We start from the raw sequence: 18,974 nt of genomic DNA on the forward strand, positions 1-18,974 counted from the left end.
ATATGGTTGCGTTTAAATCAAGCATTTATTCATTTTCTGTTTGTTCCATTGTTCCTGATTACCTTTTTATTCCTTTCCTGCTTTCTTTTGGTTAAGAGTTTTATGATTCCATTTGGTCTTCTTTGTGTTATTAGCTATAAATCTTTACTGTCTTATTTTAGTAGTCATTTCAGGGTTTGTAGTACACATTTTTAAGTTATCACGGTGTACCTTCAAGTGAAATTATACCAATTTACATATAATATAAGAACCTTACAGCAGTTTAGCACTTTTATTCAGGTGTCTAACAAATTTTTTACTCTTTTTTTTTCCTCACTCCTACTGCCTCTGACAACAAATAATCACCGACTTTTTTTTTTTTTATTCGTAGACCACTTTATTCACAAGGAACAGAGATTCTCTTAAGTTAGGTCAAGTCTTGGGTTATTTTTGTAAGAATCTGAGACATCATGGGAATTACCAAGCTTCACAGATACTGGAACCAGGTTTGAGACAGGTCTAGGCATCTCAGGAGAGAGAGTTCATAGACTTTTTCTCTAATACTTTCCTATTAAGGTAACTCAGAAATACACTTGTTTTGACTTGCAAATTACCATGTTTCTTTCTACTGACTTTCTTTCATTGCCTTTGCTTATGGTTTATTCTAATAACTTTATGTAAATAACAACTTTGGCTTGCTCATGGCCCCTACTCTCTTAACTTCTTTTTACGTATCTTCTAAACTTTTGCTATTCACTTTCAGAATATTTTTGTTTTTCTTAATTCAAATTTCCAAGATCAAGTGTTCTAAATTCTTCACTGTTTGGGCAAAATTTTCCCTGCCGGTCGTGTCATGGAAACCATGGTGCGGCAGTGGTTAAATGCTACGGCTGCTAACCAAACGGTCGGCAGTTTGAATCCGCCAGCCGCCCCTTGGAAACTCTGTGGTGCAGTTCTACTCTGTCCTATAGGGTTGCTATGAGTCGGAATCGACTCGACGGCCCTGGGTTTGGTTTTTGGTTTAGTCATGTCATAGACCACTTACTAGCTTGTAAATTTTTTGGATCAGGTACCCACCCACTCATCCATGGTTTGGTCAGATGCAGCTGAGTGTTAAGGGCGGCAGCGTTGCAGAGTGCAAAGCAGTGCTGCTGAGGGCTACCTCTCCATGTGGGCTGAGAGCAGGGCAGTTTCCTTTAACATATACTATGGTTATTTTTTTTTTATGGTTATACAGGCATCAAAGTGCTCTAATCTGAAAACACCTCATTCCTCCCTCTGCCTCCAGTCTAGTTCCCTTCACTGAATTTTCCACAACAGAGGTCTTTCTAAGATGCAAACCTAATCATGTTTTTTCTTAAAACCCATTCATAGTTTCCCACTGCCCACAGGATAAAGTCCAAGCTCCTTGTGTTTTGTGATCTGACTTCTGCTTTCCCTTCCAGTCTCATTTCTCACCAGTTTCCACTCTTCTACTCATGTGCTATACTCTAGTCACATGAATTACTCACCACTCCTTAAGCACACCAGACCCTCTCTCCCTTCTTTGACTTTTATTATATTACTTTCCCTGCATAGAATATCATTCCTCCTACTCTTTTCTGCAGCTAACCATTAAAAGTCCTTCAGGTCTCAGCTTAGATACTACATCAATTCATTTCAACAAATATTTATTAAGCAACTAATATGTGCTAAACACTATACTGTGATTAAGGAATATAGCATGACTGACATGGCCCTTTTTCTCATGGAGGAGGTAAACACTGAGTGATTTTAGAAAAAAATCCACATGTAAAATCATATGGAAAAGAATACATAGTAAAATCATGTCCTGTTATAATGCAAAACCAGTTATCATACATGCAGCCATTATTTCTTGTCTTCTGCCCCATTCACATTTTCAAATGCAGAGGGCTAAAGTTCTTATCTTAGGGGAGGACAATGTGCAGCAACCCCATTACAAAAAGTAGGTCTCTGCATTCCTGGTATTCTCCCAGTCCAATCTTCCTGGATTAGGTAGATGAAATGAGTGCCAAAAAAGGGGGAGACTCCTGCAATCTGCGCTATTATCCTGGAATTCCAGTCTCATCCTCAAGTATATTTAAGCTGGAGAATCAAGTACTAGCAGATTGCTCCAAACTGTAGCTGAGACCAGGATAGATTTGGATCACAGAGCCAAACCCTTGGAACTCTAGCCAGCAAACAATGCAGCCTAACTCCAGTAATTTCATTAGCCCCATAGTAATATGACTTTATATCCTTCGATACTTTCCACCTTCTGTTGGATCACCTTTCTTTGGAAAAGGTAAGTATATGGATCTCTTCCAGTCAGTTGGCCAGGAGCTGTCTTTCAAATTTCTTGGCACATACAAGAAAGCGCTTCCAGCTTTGCATCCATTTGTTGAAACATCTCAATTGGTATCCCATTAATTCCTGGAGCCTTGTTTTTCACCCATACTTTGGTGCAGCTTGGACATCATCCTTCAGTACCATCAGTTCTTTGTCATATGCTACCTCCTAAAATGGTTGAGTGTTGGTCAATTCTTTTTGGTATAGTGATTCTGTGTATTCCTTCCACCTTCTTTCGATGCTTCTTGCATGGTTCAATTTTTTGCCCATAGAATCCTGGTATTTTCAATTGCCTCATGTGCAATTGGACAATGAGTAAGGAAGTCTGAAGAAGAATTGATGCCTTTGAATTATGTTGTCAGTGAAGAATATTGACTATACCATGGATTGCCAGAAAAACAAATAAATCTATCTTGGAAGAGGTACAGCTAGAATGTTCCTTAGAAGGGAGGATGGTGAAACTTTGTCTCACATATTTGGACATGTTGTCAGGAGGAATCAGTCCCTGGAGAAGGATATTATGCTTAGTGAAGTAGAGGATCAGTGAAAAAGAAGAAGACTCTTAACGACATGGATTGACACAGTGGCTGCAACAATGGGCTCAAACATAGCAACAATTATGAGGATTGTGAAGGACAGGGTAGGGTTTCATTCCGTTGTATGAGTCAGAACTGACTCAGTGGACCTAACAAGAACAGCAATATGACTTCGTTTTTATAAAACTGAATTTTTGAACCCTCCTTACTGAGTTGGAAATCCTGGTGGCATAGTGGTTAAGTGCGACGGCTGCTAACCAAAGGGTCAGCAGCTTGAATTCGCCAGGAGCTGCTTGGAAACTCTATGGGGCAGTTCTACTCTGTCTTATAGGGTCGCTATGAGTTGGAATTGACTCGATGGCACTGGGCTTGGGCTTGGGCTTTACTGAGCTACAGTATGCACACATGCACAAGATGAATGTACCAAAAAAGGGAAAATTAGGGTCCAATATGAGTATGGGAAGCCCTGTTGGCATAGTGGTTAAGTGCTAGGGCTGCTAACCAAAGGGTCGGCAGTTCAAATCCTCCAGGTGCTCCTTGGAAACTCTATGGGGCAGTTCTACTCTGTCATATAGGGCAGCTATGAGTCAGAATCGACTCGACAGCACTGGGTTTGGTTTGTTTTTTTTGTATGTGAGTATGAGAAAAGAGAATAAAAGAGAAAGGAATATTTACCGAACCTTGAAGAATGAGTAGGATTTAGCTCAGATGAAGGAATAATATGATTCTAGGCAAAGAGGACTTCCTCCAGGAAACCTTCCCTGATCTCTCAGAGTGGGTTAGTTTCCCCTCCTTGGTGTTTCTAAGGCCCTAGGTGCTTACTTCTATCATAACACTTATCATATATATCGCGATGGTCTTTTTTTTTTTTTTTAAATCTCTATTAAACTATGAGTTCCTTGAGGATGAGGACTGAGTATTTAGGGCTCAGTAGCCTGTCAGTTCATAACATAAAAGCTTAGACTAGGGACCCCAGTGCTTCCTTACCACCATGTGTATTCCAGATTGTCAGCTATGGTTATAGGTTTGCCTGGCAAAAAGTGGTGGTGCCACGCATAGAAGACTCATTAGCAGCCATTACAGATAACTTGTCAGATAAGGTGAGGAATGAGTAGCTGATAGGATCTGTTTCTGAGTACACTTGAGAATCCCTTAAGGGCCATGCAATAAAAAGTGATAAAACCCAGTGAAGTCTGAGAATGCACGTGTATATGAACTGTCCCCGATGTCCTACATCCCTAGAGAACTTAGATCAGTTACAGTAATTGAGGAGACTAAAGCTTGTTGTCATTCTTTAACTTAGTAAGTAATGATGTACTGGGGCACCTACTAAGTTTAGGAAAGTCAATTTACCAAAACAAAGTTAGAGGAGTTTCTAGAAATAATGGGCTATGTCTGTATACCATTGATTCTAAGACACCACTGATTGAAAAGTGCACCATCATTTTATGTACTTCTAAGAAAGGAAAAAAAGTTTCCAATTAAACTAGGATTTGTGAAACATACCCTGATTTCTGAAATGTTACTTTTTTTTAAAAAAGTGCCCTGAAATTAATGAGATGTGGGTTATAAAATACTTCCTTATTTTGTGGTTTAAGTGTTGTTATTTATTTTTAAGAAAAATAAGCCTTATTTTCCTGGCGAGAGCAGACTAAAGGATTCAATTTCCCTTGACAGGTACATCTTCATAGCAGAGCGCAGTTTGCTATCAAAGCTTCATGACACCATCTGTTATGATCATTTTCATCTAATTCAATGTTCATCAAGCAAGTAATTTGGTGTTCCTGGCACCCCTCTTTACAGAGGAGGGAATGCGTTGGCCAATCTACCTGAGGGTTCTGTTATGCTTGGCAGTCAAAAATTTACTATAAGCTAATATAGTAGCATGTGATTTGTCCACTAGTCTCTTGTACGTATCTTCGATCTGAGTTTGATCAATTCAGGTTCAACTGGCTCTCAACTTGCAAAGCTAAGAGCCAAACCCTGGAGAAAAATGATTCCATAGTGTGTTGTCATTGCCAGGTAGGACACTACTTGAACAACAAACTGACCTCTTTCTTTGACAACTTTAAAATGCAAATGGCACTTTGAGCATGTGCTATTTGATTTATTCAACCACAAGATATTTGAAAGCTGAACATCGTCTATCTATCTTCATATTCTCCAAGGGGCCCAGCGCAATGACTGCAACACTGTAGGCACCACATGTATTTTAGCTGAGAGGATGGCTCTTCACTTTCGATGTATCTTTCAGGTCTGGATGGAAAAGGATTAAATTCAGCAGCTGCATAGAGACCACAGCCACTCTACATTGAGGGTGAAGTATGGCAATTAGTAGGAAATCTGATAGAGTTCATAAGAAAAATTCTAATATCCTGGAATAAAGAAGAGAAATGGATAACAGAATAAAGATATTATCATTTTACGTTGTCTAGGCCTGCATTTCTATTTCAGGCTACATGTTTCCTAAATCTATTTTTAAAATGTTACAAGCACCATTCTTTTCCTTCTTATGAAATATTTATAAAACTTAAGTAAATAATATTTGATAGAGATTTATTGTTCATCATGAAGCGATTTAATTTCATTTATGTTTAAACTAGAGATACCAAAGTCAAATTTCTAATTATTGCCATTTAGTTAAAGGAACACATTTGTAAAATTAAATATCCCAATCATTGATTGCAAAGAAAATCAATACACATAATTTGACACACCGGTTTAGCATTTTATGCTCATTTTCTTCAGTCAAGCACAGGGGATGACTGAAATTACAGATGCCCTTTTTCCTTGGATTGTTGTCATTCGAATATTGTGGAACATCTGGAATCTTTCACTGTGCAAAAAATAAACAACAAAGGCATTGCTCAAGTTTAATGTGTGTGGAAGTTTGATGAGGGCCTGGTGAGGGTGAATTCTTAACAGGAGAATGCTGGCTGGTTAGTTGCCAAGAATCCCTGGGCAGCGGCTTTTACCTATAGCCTCAGATTAGTCTCCCAGCCCTGTGAGTCTAGTCATGTAATCTTGTTGGGTTTCTGTAGGTGATCAGACTCAGCCCCTATTTCCCTTTCTTTCCTTTTCATTTACGATATCCACTGCAGTGTGTTGAGCCACTCGTGACCATGTTCTTACCGACGTCACCAACTATCTTGGACACCCAAAGGCAGTGATGGATTAACCAATAGGCAAGGTATCATGTGCTAACTTGTGCTTACTTACTCATCTGCAGTGCACAGATTCACCTGTTTTTCACCAGATGTGGTGAAACCCATGTGAAATTGTGCACTAGAGATCTGTAAGTACCTTGCTTACTATAAACCTGTGTGTAGTTCGCTTACTGGTTAATCTGGCTGTGCCCGATAGACATTGTTATCTTTCATGACCTCTCTGTTGCATTTGCTCTGGGTGTGCAGAGACCCTGCTCTGTGCTCACCAGTCCCATTTCCCTTTCCTGCAGGACATACAGCTAAATTACATTCCTAGCCTCCCCCTGCAGTTAAGTGGGACCATGTGACTGAGTGCTGACTAGTGGAAATTGAGGAGAAGTGGTGTGTGCCAGTTCCAGGCTTGGCCCCTTCAACTTCCTGCATGCACGATTCTTCATGTGTGCTCTCTCTGTTTGCAGAGGATCTAGTGGAAGACTCTGAGGCCTTAGGGGATGACAAACCCACATGATGGAAAGAGGTTAGGTCCCTGAGGTTCAGAGACCTCTCCTTTCTTTCCCACCGATAGCAGTAGGGTATCATATAAATAAGTGAAACTTTGTTGTGTTGTCACTGAGATTTGAGGTTATTTGTCACAGCTGTAAGCTTTTCCTTATACTTCTTTGGCTTCTGCAATCACTCTTGACTGAATCCCCTTTTATTCCTCTGTTCCTTCATTCCTTATTTTCTCGAAATTCTTCTTTACCCATTCCTTAAATATTTTTTATCTAAGGTTCCATGGCCTACTATTTTTTTTTTCTCTTCATGCATTCCGTGAACAAGCTCATGCTACCATGGTTTTCTCTACCTCTGACACGTTGGTAGGTAGAATAGTAAATGTTTTTCTAAATATTAGATACAATTTTTCCTAAATATGTGTACACTAAATCTATTTTGTATCATATTTTAAGGGGTTTTATTTTAACTATGATTTTGAACTCTTTATTGTGTATTTCCTTATCATCCCCATTTCCCTAGCAAACTGAAAGTTGATTGTATCTTCTTGTCTAGTTAATTCATTCAGCTATTTATTGACTATTTGTAAGAAACTGTCTTACTCCTCTTTGTGCTGCCTAGTACCAAAACCCATTGCTTTCGAGTTGATTCCAAATCATAGCAACCCTACAGGTCAGAGTAGAACTGCCCCATAGAGTTTCCAAGGAGCACCTGGTGGATTTGAACTGTTGGCTTTTGGTTAGCAGCATAGCTCTTAACCACTGTGCTACCAGGGTTTCCACTGCCTAGTACAGTGCCTTGCATAAAGTAAGCAGTCAGCAAATGTCAGTTTAATTGAACTGAATTATTTATTTCACACCTGATATATTGTTTATATTTAAAGCTCTGTGCTGGGGTCTGTGTGGGACAAAAATAAGATTTGGTCTTTGTTTATTTCATCTCTCTTTACTCCAACTACCCTCCTTACTTCCACCCCAAATGACAAACTTTTTGAACTATCTGCAGTTCTACCATAGTACCTTGCTGTTTCTTGCCTTTCTAGTTTGGTACCCAAAGAATTGGGTCCAGAACAAGTGAAGTCCTAAAGCAAAATCCAAAATTTGACTTAATTACTGGGTTAGTAGATTAACTAATACCCATTTAACTCTTTTTCTTGTGGTCTAGAATTCAGAAGTATTAGCATGAGAATACCTGTTTTTATCTAGCACTGAACTGTGTTTTTTTTTTTTTTATGATTAGATCATTTGAGGCCAAACTTATTTTATATCTTTTATTGGGTAATTCAGCTCACTGAAATAACTAACTAATGGATTCATATATTGTGCTAATATTGCCAAGTTGTAACATATTAGCAATAGCCAGGTCTTGCTTTTTATTATTATTTTTTAGTAAAGATTCTTTACCAGGTGTATTCATCACAGCAGTATTTTATTCACAGTAAGATGTGCTTTATGAACTTCTCCCAGTGCCAAACTATTTTCCACATCTTGATTTTAATTCTCAACTCCAATTTCCCTTTAATTTCATTAAGTCACATAACTGATCCTTGGATTGTTTCAAAGTTGCCTTCATTTTCCTCTCTTTTTGTACTACTTTATTCAGACTTTCTGCTCTTATCATGTTTTCCCTCACTAGTAGTTTCTGAGATCTCTTTTGTTTGTTAAAAACTTCATCAACTATTACTACTTCTCCTATTTACAAGTACTTCTATCACTACTTCTTAAGTATCTCAATTTTGTTGTCGAGTTCTAGTGCAAAGAAATGACTTCATGAGTATGGTAAGTTCCTGATCATGGCTGAGTTCTGAGTGGTTGTACTTGCTTGTGGTTTGATCTATCTGCACCTCAGTCAGTGGTGTACATTCACACAAAAGACTGTTTGCGGTAACTACTTTTGTAGTGATATAATGTCATGAGAATTTTCTGTTGTTGTTGTAAGTATAGTAGTAACCTGAGAATGTCCAGTTTTAATAGATTCTGCAGACAAAATGTCCCAAAGTTTCTCTTCTTCAAATTGGCTGAAACTATATGTACATTTTTATTGTCTACTAACCAAAAGGTTGTAGCTTTGAGTACACCCAGAAGTGCCATAGAAGAAAGGCCTGGTGACCTACTTCCAAAACATTAGCCACTGAAAACCCTGTAGAGCACAGTGTTACTCTGACACACATGGGGTTGTCATGAGTTGGAATCGACTCCATGGCAACTGATAGTATTTGTGTAAATGAGGAAGAAAAATTTGCATCTTGAGAGAGCCCAAATACCAGTATAGCAAGTATTGGGGCAAGTGAGCAGTTTCTGGAGTCAGATGGCCTTGGTTCAAATATGCTCTAAACGTTCATCTCTCTGTGACTTTGAGAAAATTACCTAACTTCCGTTTGCCTCATTAGGTTGTAATGAAACTGAATGAATTAGAACAATGTTTGGTACATAGTAAGCACTCAAAGGTGTTAGCTATTGTTATTAACTAATGTAGCAAGTGTTAAGTGTTTAGTTAAATATCTATTGCTTGGAATCCATGTTTGCTGACAATGACAAAGAAGCTAGCATCCTCTAGGGAAAAAAAAGTCTCATTCCCATCAAATAAGTGCAATTATGATGTATTCAGAAGTAATACATCTTGAAGGTTTGGAGAAACTGCAGCTGCTAAACTAATGAAAACTTTTTTTTTTTTAAAGACGAGAAAACAGGTTCAAAGAAGGAAATTTGTTAATTAAGCAGGACTAGTGAATTTCTCAGGAACTGTTTGTTCATGTCAAACATGTTAGCAACTTCTTACTCGCTCAGTTCCAAAGCAAAGCTAATAGCTGCTAGTCGGTTATTTCTCAAAGAGTGATCAGTGAAACCCTGTCCTCAGAATCCTGCGATGGACGCTTGTTAAAAAGATATCCATCCAAAATCCTCTGATTCTTTGAAGACCTACTGATTCTCTGAAGCTTTAACCAGCAGCTAAGGTGCTGTTCATATAACTTTATTTTGGACAGCCCTGGCACATTCAGTAATACAAGGGGAAAGTATTCTCACAGCGTCAAATTGGAACAAACCCAGGATACCTCTTTAGGTACAGGGTGGGCTGTTCTGTTAATTGAGATGCGGCACTTGAGGCTTCCTCTGGCCATCAAGCATCTTCCAACAATTGGTCCTCTTAAGGTCCTAAAACCTTCTTCTGCCATTACTCCACAGTTGAAGTCCTGACTGGCAAACAATCTTGAGTTCTTTCGCTGCTTTCCTCAACACTAGAAAAATAAGAGGGATTTTGTCACGCTAGTGACTGTGGAAATAAAATGTGGGTCTGTTCCACCTTAAAGGGCCTAGACTTGCTTAGTGTTTGGGTCTTGCAGAGTTTGGGCACCACCATATTTGGAGCGTGCCTACTTTGGGGCGGGAACCTCCTTGGGAGTGATTAGGTCAGAGCTGGGGGAGGTGACCTTGTTTGGTTTCTGGCACCCGAGAACAGTGGTGCACTGTTTCTGCTGCCCCCGTTTGTCTAATTGGCCCAGACGCTCCACCAGCGCGAAGCTGCCGAGGAACTCCTCGCTGGCCACCCCCGCGGCCCGCAGCTCGGCAGAGGCGGGAAAGTGGCGCGCCTGCGCCATGGGAACCGGGGCCGGAGGCGAAAAGCGGGGAGCGGAGGGGGGCAGTTGGAGCCGAGTAGCGTACTGAGCGGCGTGTGACGCGGGGACGCCGCGCGCTCCCAACGTCGCCCCGGTTTGACGCACACGGCACCAAACTGTGAGTTTCAGGGGTTATTTGGTCGGGTTCGCTGGGACCCAAGTGGGTTTCGGGCCTCTGGGCTGTGGCGGCGGCGGGACTGAGGGTGGTGGAAGAACTTGGGGGACCCGGCCTCCGGCGCTCGGGCCGGGGGAGCTACGCCCTAGGCTGGGTCCCAACCATCCAAAAGGACGCATTTTGCCGCACAGGCTAAGATGGCGGCGGCGGCCGAGGAGGCGGAGTTGGTGCTACACAAGGAGCCGGGGCCCCGGGTTCGGGGAGGCTGCGGCCGCCGCGGCCGCGGGGGGCGGCGGAACCTGAGGTGAGCGGCGGCCGCCGCCGCGGGGCGGGACTCGGCGGAGGGGGTGGGGGGAGCCTTTCCACGATGGCCTCGGTGGATCCGGTAGCGGACACAAAGGGGCTGAGCTGGGCACTCGACTTGGGGGTTTTGTTTAGTCACATGAAGCCGAACAGCCAGTGAGCAGTAGGGGGAAGGGGCCGAGATCTGGCGGCCAGGGGAGCCTGGCAGTCGCCATTGCAATGTACTGAGTAACGGGGCGGTCCGAGAGTAGTCACCAACCCGTCTGCTCAGGGCTGCTCGGTGTTGGCCAGAAGCGCCGGCTCTGGCATTAACTGTACACACTCCTCCCCTTAAATGGGACCAGGACCGCATCACCCCCTGCTTCCATCCCCGCCTCCCCCGTTCTTTAAGATCTTGTGCCGCTAGGTGCTTGGGAAGTTACAGCAAGAGGTAAATCGCTCAAAGTGTTTGGGTGGCCAGGGGCTTGGTGGGTGTCCAGCTAAAGCTTTTTGCCTCTCCAGGTCTGAGTCCCTGGCCTTTGTGTCCCTGGGAGCTTAATCTCTGCCAGAGGAAAGCAGGTGTGCTCCACTTCTCCCGTGAGCCTGAAGATGAGTTGTCCCAGACCCTTCTCAGTGATTGGAAACTTAGGTGGTGGAGCTAAAGGTTTCTTGTTACCAGACGTCCAGAGACGACTCTCGTGCTGGGATCCATCCATGGTTTAGCAACATTAGTGAAAAAGTTTTCTTGAACTCTTTCAGTAATATTGATTTAAAATTAGTTGTTATAAACTTAAGTGCTTAGATTTCAAATTTTGTGTGGTCATTAAACTGTACTAAGGAGATGAACACGGATGCCTGAATGAATGATAGACCTCTTTTGCATACAAGTTAATAATTTTAACTGAAATACCAATACCATCATCTGCTCTGGCCAGTCCTGACTAACATTAGGTTTGTTGCATCTGGATGACAGGTTAAACTTGCCTTAACTGTATATTCCCTCCCTTATAGTTTAGTTACATTTTGGTCCCAAAAGAAGGAAAGCATTTAAAAAAACAGACAGCTAAAGTTCCTCAAAGAAGGGAAACCTGCTAAACAGCAGGTGCCATGTTGTAAGTATCCAGGGAATTTGATGGCAGCAGTATTGCATTGGGAGGCTTGGTAAGGAAATAGTTTTTTTTTTAATGAGGTTATAATTTAGCTTAGACGTTTTAATAGGTGAAACATGAAGGCTAGGCTAGTACTAATGCGTTGGTATACGGCAGTGTAAGCTTTAGGACATTCAACAATCGAAAGGTAGACTGCACTTCTGGCTATATTATGCCCTCCATATTGGTATTAACTAATATTTGCAATTCTGAATTTGGAAAAAGCTGATGTTTTATTTTTGCCAGGCTACATTGACGACAAAGTTACTTGATGGAAAGGCTATGTAAATTTAGATCATTTTATTTAGATCTCTGTATTCAATTGAAATGTGAACTTATTATTTAAAACTTTTGTTTTTCATGTTTCTTTTTGATATGTATTTCTTCCCTTTTCGCTTCTCTCTTGATAGAGAACAGTTTTGTTGCATTAATGAATAGGAGGTATATTAATATCTGTAAAATACGTTACTGAATCATAAACTTTTAGAGTGGAAGGAAATGCAGAGAACAACTAGTTTTAGGTCTTTACAGTGAATACATTGAGGACCAGAGATGATTAAGTTGGTCGCATAGTGGAAAATTACCTCCCAACTTCTTCTCCATTGCACTTTTTATTTGTCACATTATTGGTGTGAAAAGGTAAATATCTGCAACTAATAATGGTTAAAAACAAAACAAAGGAATGTGTGAATACTTGTCAGATACTATTAATGAGAACTTCCGTGACAGTAAGTTAGAAACATTTTTATTTAATGTGATATGGTGACATAGTTTTTAAAGTAACTTTCAGTGACACAAATTCAGATGCAAAATACCAAAATTTCAAAGCAGCTTTGCTTTTGAAGTAATTTTGCAAAAAGTAATCTGGACCCAAAAAAGAAAAAAAAAAAAAAGTTGGATAAACTTCCTGAAATCTTTGAAATAATTGTCATTGTTACGAGTTATTACAGAAAAGAAATGAGATAGATGCTGACAACAATGACACTAGTCACTTTAATTTTGTAACATTTTGGTTGGATAAATGAACATGCTACTCAGATTGTCCTTTTTCTTTTGTCTAAAACAACTTTTAAGACTTAAGTACTATCACTACTGCTGAGAAGTAGATCTGTTAGGAAATTCAACAAATGGTGAAAATATTTATGCCGGGATTCCACAGTGATCTGTAACTTCTTTGGATGTGAAATTTAGCGAAAACAGCTAAATTGTTTTAAGGCTTTAAAACTTTAATGAATCATTTAAGGTGTATTTAAGTGATTTTTTTTAAGAAAGCTGATGAGCTATTTCTAAATTTTCAATACTGTGTGAGTGGATTTAATTGCACTGTAATCTTGTGATAATTAGCACTACTCTCAGATTATTTGTAGTTATAAAGTGAGCCCATCATCTGCAAACCTTAAACATTTTGCAGGTTTAATTTGCCATCCAAGTTGTAAGAAGGAGAGTTTTAGCTGTGGTTGAATCGAGACTATAATGGATAGCAGGAGGGGAAAAGAAAAGACTAAAAGGGACAGTCACTAGAAGTGGTGGGGATACCTGCAATTTAGAGAAATCGGCTGTCAGAAAAGTTGAGATGCATCTTTCTCTCATCTCAAATACACTGTTACTTGTTTAGAGTGACTTACTTAGACTCTTTTCTCAGGATGTGATCCAGGAAGGAAGAGAGTGGATCTTGTTCTTGTGGGAATGCTTTTCTTGTGACTGCTTTTAAGGCAGATCTTAAGACAACAGTAGCATGCACCAAATGCATAGATTGACGTGTTGTATTATCCAGCCCTAATTTTGTAGAAAGGAAAAGGAGCCCTGGTGGTGCAGTGGTTAAGCGCTTGGCTGCTAACCAAAAGGTCAGCAGTTCAAACCTACCAGCGGCTCCATGGAAAAAAGATGTGGCGGTCTGCTTCCAGAAAGATTCATAGCCTCGGAAACCCTATGGGGGTCTTCTGCCCTGTCCTGTAGTGTCGCTATGAGTCGAAATTGACTCCATGGCAGTGTGTTTTGGTTTAATTTTGTAGGACACTAGTTTTATCAGGCCTTTAAAAAGAGTGTTAATTTTTTTTAACTGATTACCTTGTAAAGTAAAACATGAGACTGAAAAATGGATACTTTATAATACTTTGGATAGATAGCCAGAGGAGCTTTAAGTGTTTTTACATTTAATCGTTATCATTAATTTTTCCATACAGAGAAAGTTTGTTATGTAAATGGAGAATCTGTATATATTTACTGAAGTTAAAAGACTTGAACAATCTTATTAGGTGTAGTATTGACTGAATAAGCAGTTCTAAAAGTGATGTCTCTTGATTTCAGGCCCATTAGAGGGAAATAGATGCTTTTAATAGTGCAAGATCCATTGTATTTACACCACTGACTTGAGGGATATGAGATTACAAGCAGTCCCCAAGTTATGAACATCCAGTTTACCGACAGCTTGTACTTAAGAATGGACTGGTAAGTCGCTAGGTTCAGGATGCCTGATTCACGGGCAACTCATACTTAAGAACAGACTGCCTTAAAGCCTATTATATTAAAAATTTGAGTTAAGTACAGTGGTTTTTTAATAATGAACGCATGCATTATTTTGTGATGCTCATGAAGACATCTTGAGGTTTTACAAGTTTCTTAAGTGTTATATGTGCATAAACAAACCCAAAAACCCCATAGCCGTTAAGTTGATTCCGACTCATAGTGACCCTATAGGACAAAGTAGAACTGTCCTGTAGGGTTTTCCAGGAGCTCCTGGTGGATTTGAACTGCCGACCTTTTGGTTAGCAGCCTTAGCACTTCACCACTATGCCCAGGGTTTCCTTTATATGGATAGAAAGGTAAAATATATACTATATGCTAAGGCAAACATTTGACTAACTGACACTAAATAATAAATGCATGTACCAATTTACCTGCAAATTTGACTTAAAGATAGATTTAGGAATGGACCTCATTCATAACCTGGGGATTGCCTGTAATCCAACTGATTCTAGTACTAGCTCACCCTGCTGGCTGGCTAAAGTATTATTTCTGCTCTTCTCTCTATTGAAAAAACAAACATAAAGATCACATGAGACCTAGAAAGTAGTAGAGCACCAAATTCAACTCACCGCCTTTCTTCGGAAAACGGAGTCCCCGTGAAAAAGGGATTGCTAGTCTCTGGGGCTTCATTTGCTCCACTGTCAAATTTAATTTCTTTTCAGATTTGCCAAAATTAAACTGTGGAATTACTGTGTCTGTGAGCTTGATGGGAACTCTTGTGTGATCATGAAGAGTTAGTATGTTTTTGTTCTTTAAAATTCAAGATAAGAAAGCTTTTGACAATTAAGAGATGAGATGTTAGCAAGGAAAAAAAAAAAAAAATGTCCCTTGAGATGATTATCCGTGAAGAGAAAAGCAGAGGATTTCAAGAGGAAGAGAAGGAGGAGCCTGCCAGGGCGGAAGCAGCATGAGTTCGCACTTCTTTTGGATAGGGGAAAGTGAGAATGACTTAAGGTTAGAATTTCTAAGCGATTTCCTTTGCACTTTCCCTTGACTAATCTTTGCCCTACCTCTTCTATCTGCAAGCTCTTGCCTTCCCTTTTCATTTGGAATTCTTAGAACTGTGTTGTAGGAAACCCTGTTAGTGTAGTGGCTGCTAACCAAAAGGCTGACAGGTTGAATCCACCAGGTGCTCCTTGGAAACTCTATGGGGCAGTTCTACTCTGTCCTATAGGGTCGCTATGAGTCAGAATTGACTCGGTTTGGATTTGGTTTATGGTGATGTAAGTAACTTTGGTAACAGTTTAGGTAAGTGATTTGTTTTTTAAAATTTAATTCTCTTAGCCTAGATTGTGGTAGAATTGAAGTTGGTTTGTGTGAAAAACAGATTTTATATATTAAGCCTTTTAGTATGTGTATTATATATTTAAGTTAACCTTGGAAATACAGCTTTTTAAAGATTTTTTGTATAAACTCTAGAAACTTAAATATGTTGTGATCCAAACAATGTAACACAAAAAACACCTAATAAAGTGTTAAGATTAAAGTATTTTATAGTTTACAAAGCATGCTTACCTATATTATATACTTTATCTAATTTTTAAGAAAAGATTAACATTTTAATCCTGTCGTCCATGATGTTTATCTTTTTATCTGCAAGCTTAATGGACCTTTTTCATCAGTTTCATGAAGATGTTAACTATAACTAGTACTTTCAGGGCACCATTTATTGGTGGTGGACGGTATATTACCATGTTTGTGCATGTCAATGTTGTGATCTAATTTATATTTTTCCAGTTTAGAATTAGTTACCTTTTGTTTACACTAACTGATTGGATATTATACACACACATATATGTAGAATCATAGTTACATTTGTATTTATGCATTTATTAATAAAGAGGCATGATATTGGGTTTAAAAATGTAAACTTTGAAATGAAACTGCTGGGTTCAAATCTCGCTGTGTGAGCACTAAGCAAATGAATTAAATAACCTTTCATAGAGGTAAAAGGCTTAGATTACTAATCCATGTGAAGTCCTTTAGCTTTCTCTGGCACACAATGAATGCTAAGTAAATGCCAGCTGTTGTAATAATAATAGTTATTATCGTTGTTGTTGTTGGGTGCCGTCGAGTCTGTTTTGGCTCAGTAGTGATCCCATGTGACAGAGTAGAACTGCCCCATAGGGTTCTAGGCTGTAATCTTTACAGAAGCAGATCACCAGGTCTTTCTCCCACAGAGCTGCTGGGTAGATTCAAATTGCCAGCCTTTCAGTTAGCAGCCAAATGCTTAACCGTAGTGCCATCATGTTTCTCGTATAATTTGAAATTTTTAACTGTGAGTTATTTGAAGTTGTAGACTTTTGCTAATATCACATTTTTAGATCTATGTGTACAAATGCAGAGTTGTTACGAAGGAAGTCAGAGGCAGGAGTCAAATGTGTTTCTTTTCTGGTTCTAACCAGGTTGAGTATTTCAGGAGCATATTCCCTTTTGTGACTGTCAGCTGCTGAGTAGATATACTTGGGAATGAGTGTATTTTAGTTCAGTTATTTCCCAACCAATGTGTTGGTTTGTCTTTGTTGCAACATTCTAAATTTCTTCACTCTTTAAATTTTTGACCATGAGGGTGGCAGTGACCATTAGTAGAGAGAAGGGGAGTAACTGTGTGAATTTGTATGTAATGTACATGGAAGCCCTAAATGAGGGTGAGGAGTGGCTGGAATAGTAGCTAGATTGAAGAGGAGAATATTACATTTTCACTGTATAGTTTGAGTCAGGAGAATTTCCCCAAATAACATTTCCGTTTGTCATTTTCCTCTCCAGCTCTGTACTTTTCCTTGTTTTATATATGTCTGTGCCAGTATAGTCTTAAACTTAACCACTTTCTGTCTTTAATTTTCCTTCTACTCTCTACCTCCCTCACCAGAAACACAAATTTTAAGCTCTTGAACAAGAGCTAGTAAAAATGCTTTTAAGTTCACACAAGGAGGGGCGTAAGTACGAAATATTAGAAGTTTTATTTATGCTTAAGATATTTTCATTATATCACATTTTCATTATATTACAGCAGTTTGGAAAGTCATAGGAGAAAAGTCAACCACAATCTTATCACCGCTATACAGTCATTAGTATTTAAGGGAAGGGGGATAAGCCTGACATTAATCACGTACTATGTGTTCCTTATAATAATCCTATGACATATATATATTCCCATTTTACATATGAGGAAATAAACTCATATTCAGGTCACGTAGATAGTAGATGATGGAGAAGCCACACTTTGAACCTAGGCATGCCTTGATTCTAGAGATGAGTTCTAATCTTTTCCTGTCCTTTTTTCCTACATAGCTACTTTTTCACCTAGTTGCTATACAATTTGTACGTAATATCTCCTGCTTTTTAAACTTAACATTATAAAAGCATTTTTCTGCATACCCTAATGTCAAGTGGTATTTTTTCCCACATTGTTTATTCATAGCACCGTATAAAGGCTCTTTGTCTTGGCTGCTGGACATTGGTACAGTAGTATTGGCCACAATGGAAGCTGCATTTTCTTTACTGAAGACTAAGATGAGAAAAAAAAAAACCAAGCTTAATCAGAACTAATACTCTGTGGGATTGCTACAGGTTTAATGATGCTGGCTATCCTTTCTTGTAGGGCGTTTAACTCAGAATTGAGTACTGGTAAAATGTAGATGATATGTTCCACTTATAACCATATGAAAACATAACTTTGCTTCTATTTTTATACATTGGAATACCTTAAGTTTCTTTAATAAGAATGTTTAAAAAGTGATGTTAAAATTACATAGGTACTGCAGTACTGTTGATTTATTGTTAGTCATTCCTAATATAATAATTTTTAGTTTATAAAAGAAAAAATAATATTGGATCCTTGCACTTTCATTTGGAGGATGACATTTATATATTAAAAGATAATCTATGGGGCATTTATAAATAAATTGTATAGGTCAGTGCTGCCGCATAGAAATAAAAGTTGAGCCACAAACGTAACTGAAAATTTTCTATGTTGTTTTTGTTAGGTGCCATCAGGTCAATTTTCAACTCATAAAGACCACATGTAATAGAGTAGAACTGCCCTGTAGGGTTTTCTAGGCTGTAACCTTTATAGGAGAAGATTACCTGGTATTTCTCCCATGGACCAAGTGGGTGGGTTTGAACCACCAACCTTTTGGTTAGCAGCCGAGCACTTAACTGTTGCGCCACCAGGGCTCCTTAAATTTTCTATAGTCATATTTAAAAAAAAAGAAACAGGCAAAATTAATTTTATTAACTTTTTTTTATCTTGGTATAACCAAAACATTATCATTTTAGCATGTAATCAATAGAAATATTTTACATACTTTTCTTAATACCAAGTCTTTGAAATGCAGAGTGTTTTACATATTTAACACACATCTTAATTCAGACCAGCCAGACTTCAGGTGCTCAATGGCTACATATGGCTGATGGCTACTGTATAGGATAGTGCAGTATAGGTAGTAAGTGCCATAGGAGTTTGGAGGAAAAAGATAAAGTAGAAATTGAACTGAGCCTTAAAGGATGCCTGAGAAAAGGGAGTGTTAAGACTAAAGGCTGGAGAAGGACATTCCTAGTAAGAAGTGATGGGAATTAAGGCAGGAAATAAGAGTGTGAAATCAGATGATAGAGTGATTTGAATCCAGTTTAATGAATTCAGTCTGTATTTTGTATGGAGTATGTATGAGAGAGCGAGAATAAGATGTTGGAGGGTGCCTAACCCATGCCAGGACATGAGCACTTGAATATTGTATCAATATTTAAGATAATTAAAATGAAGCCGAA

The 18,974-nt window shown here is 39.1% G+C and overlaps 1 protein-coding gene across 13 annotated transcripts in view; it reads left to right on the top strand.

Moving 5' to 3' along the window:
* The first annotated feature begins 9,973 nt into the window (after positions 1-9,973).
* ZNF644 (zinc finger protein 644) overlaps positions 9,974-18,974 on the top strand; it is a 211,262-nt gene continuing 202,261 nt past the window's right edge. For 3 of the 13 annotated variants that reach the window (XM_064282323.1, XM_023558424.2, XM_064282324.1), the window contains exon 1: positions 9,975-10,254. The gene's annotated coding sequence lies outside the window, so the exon portion shown is untranslated. The other 10 variants (XR_010321466.1, XM_064282325.1, XM_023558423.2 and 7 more) reach the window with 8 other exon arrangements.

The sequence above is a fragment of the Loxodonta africana genome, chromosome 3, assembly GCF_030014295.1.
Source record: "Loxodonta africana isolate mLoxAfr1 chromosome 3, mLoxAfr1.hap2, whole genome shotgun sequence".
In the NCBI taxonomy this organism is placed as follows: domain Eukaryota; kingdom Metazoa; phylum Chordata; class Mammalia; order Proboscidea; family Elephantidae; genus Loxodonta; species Loxodonta africana.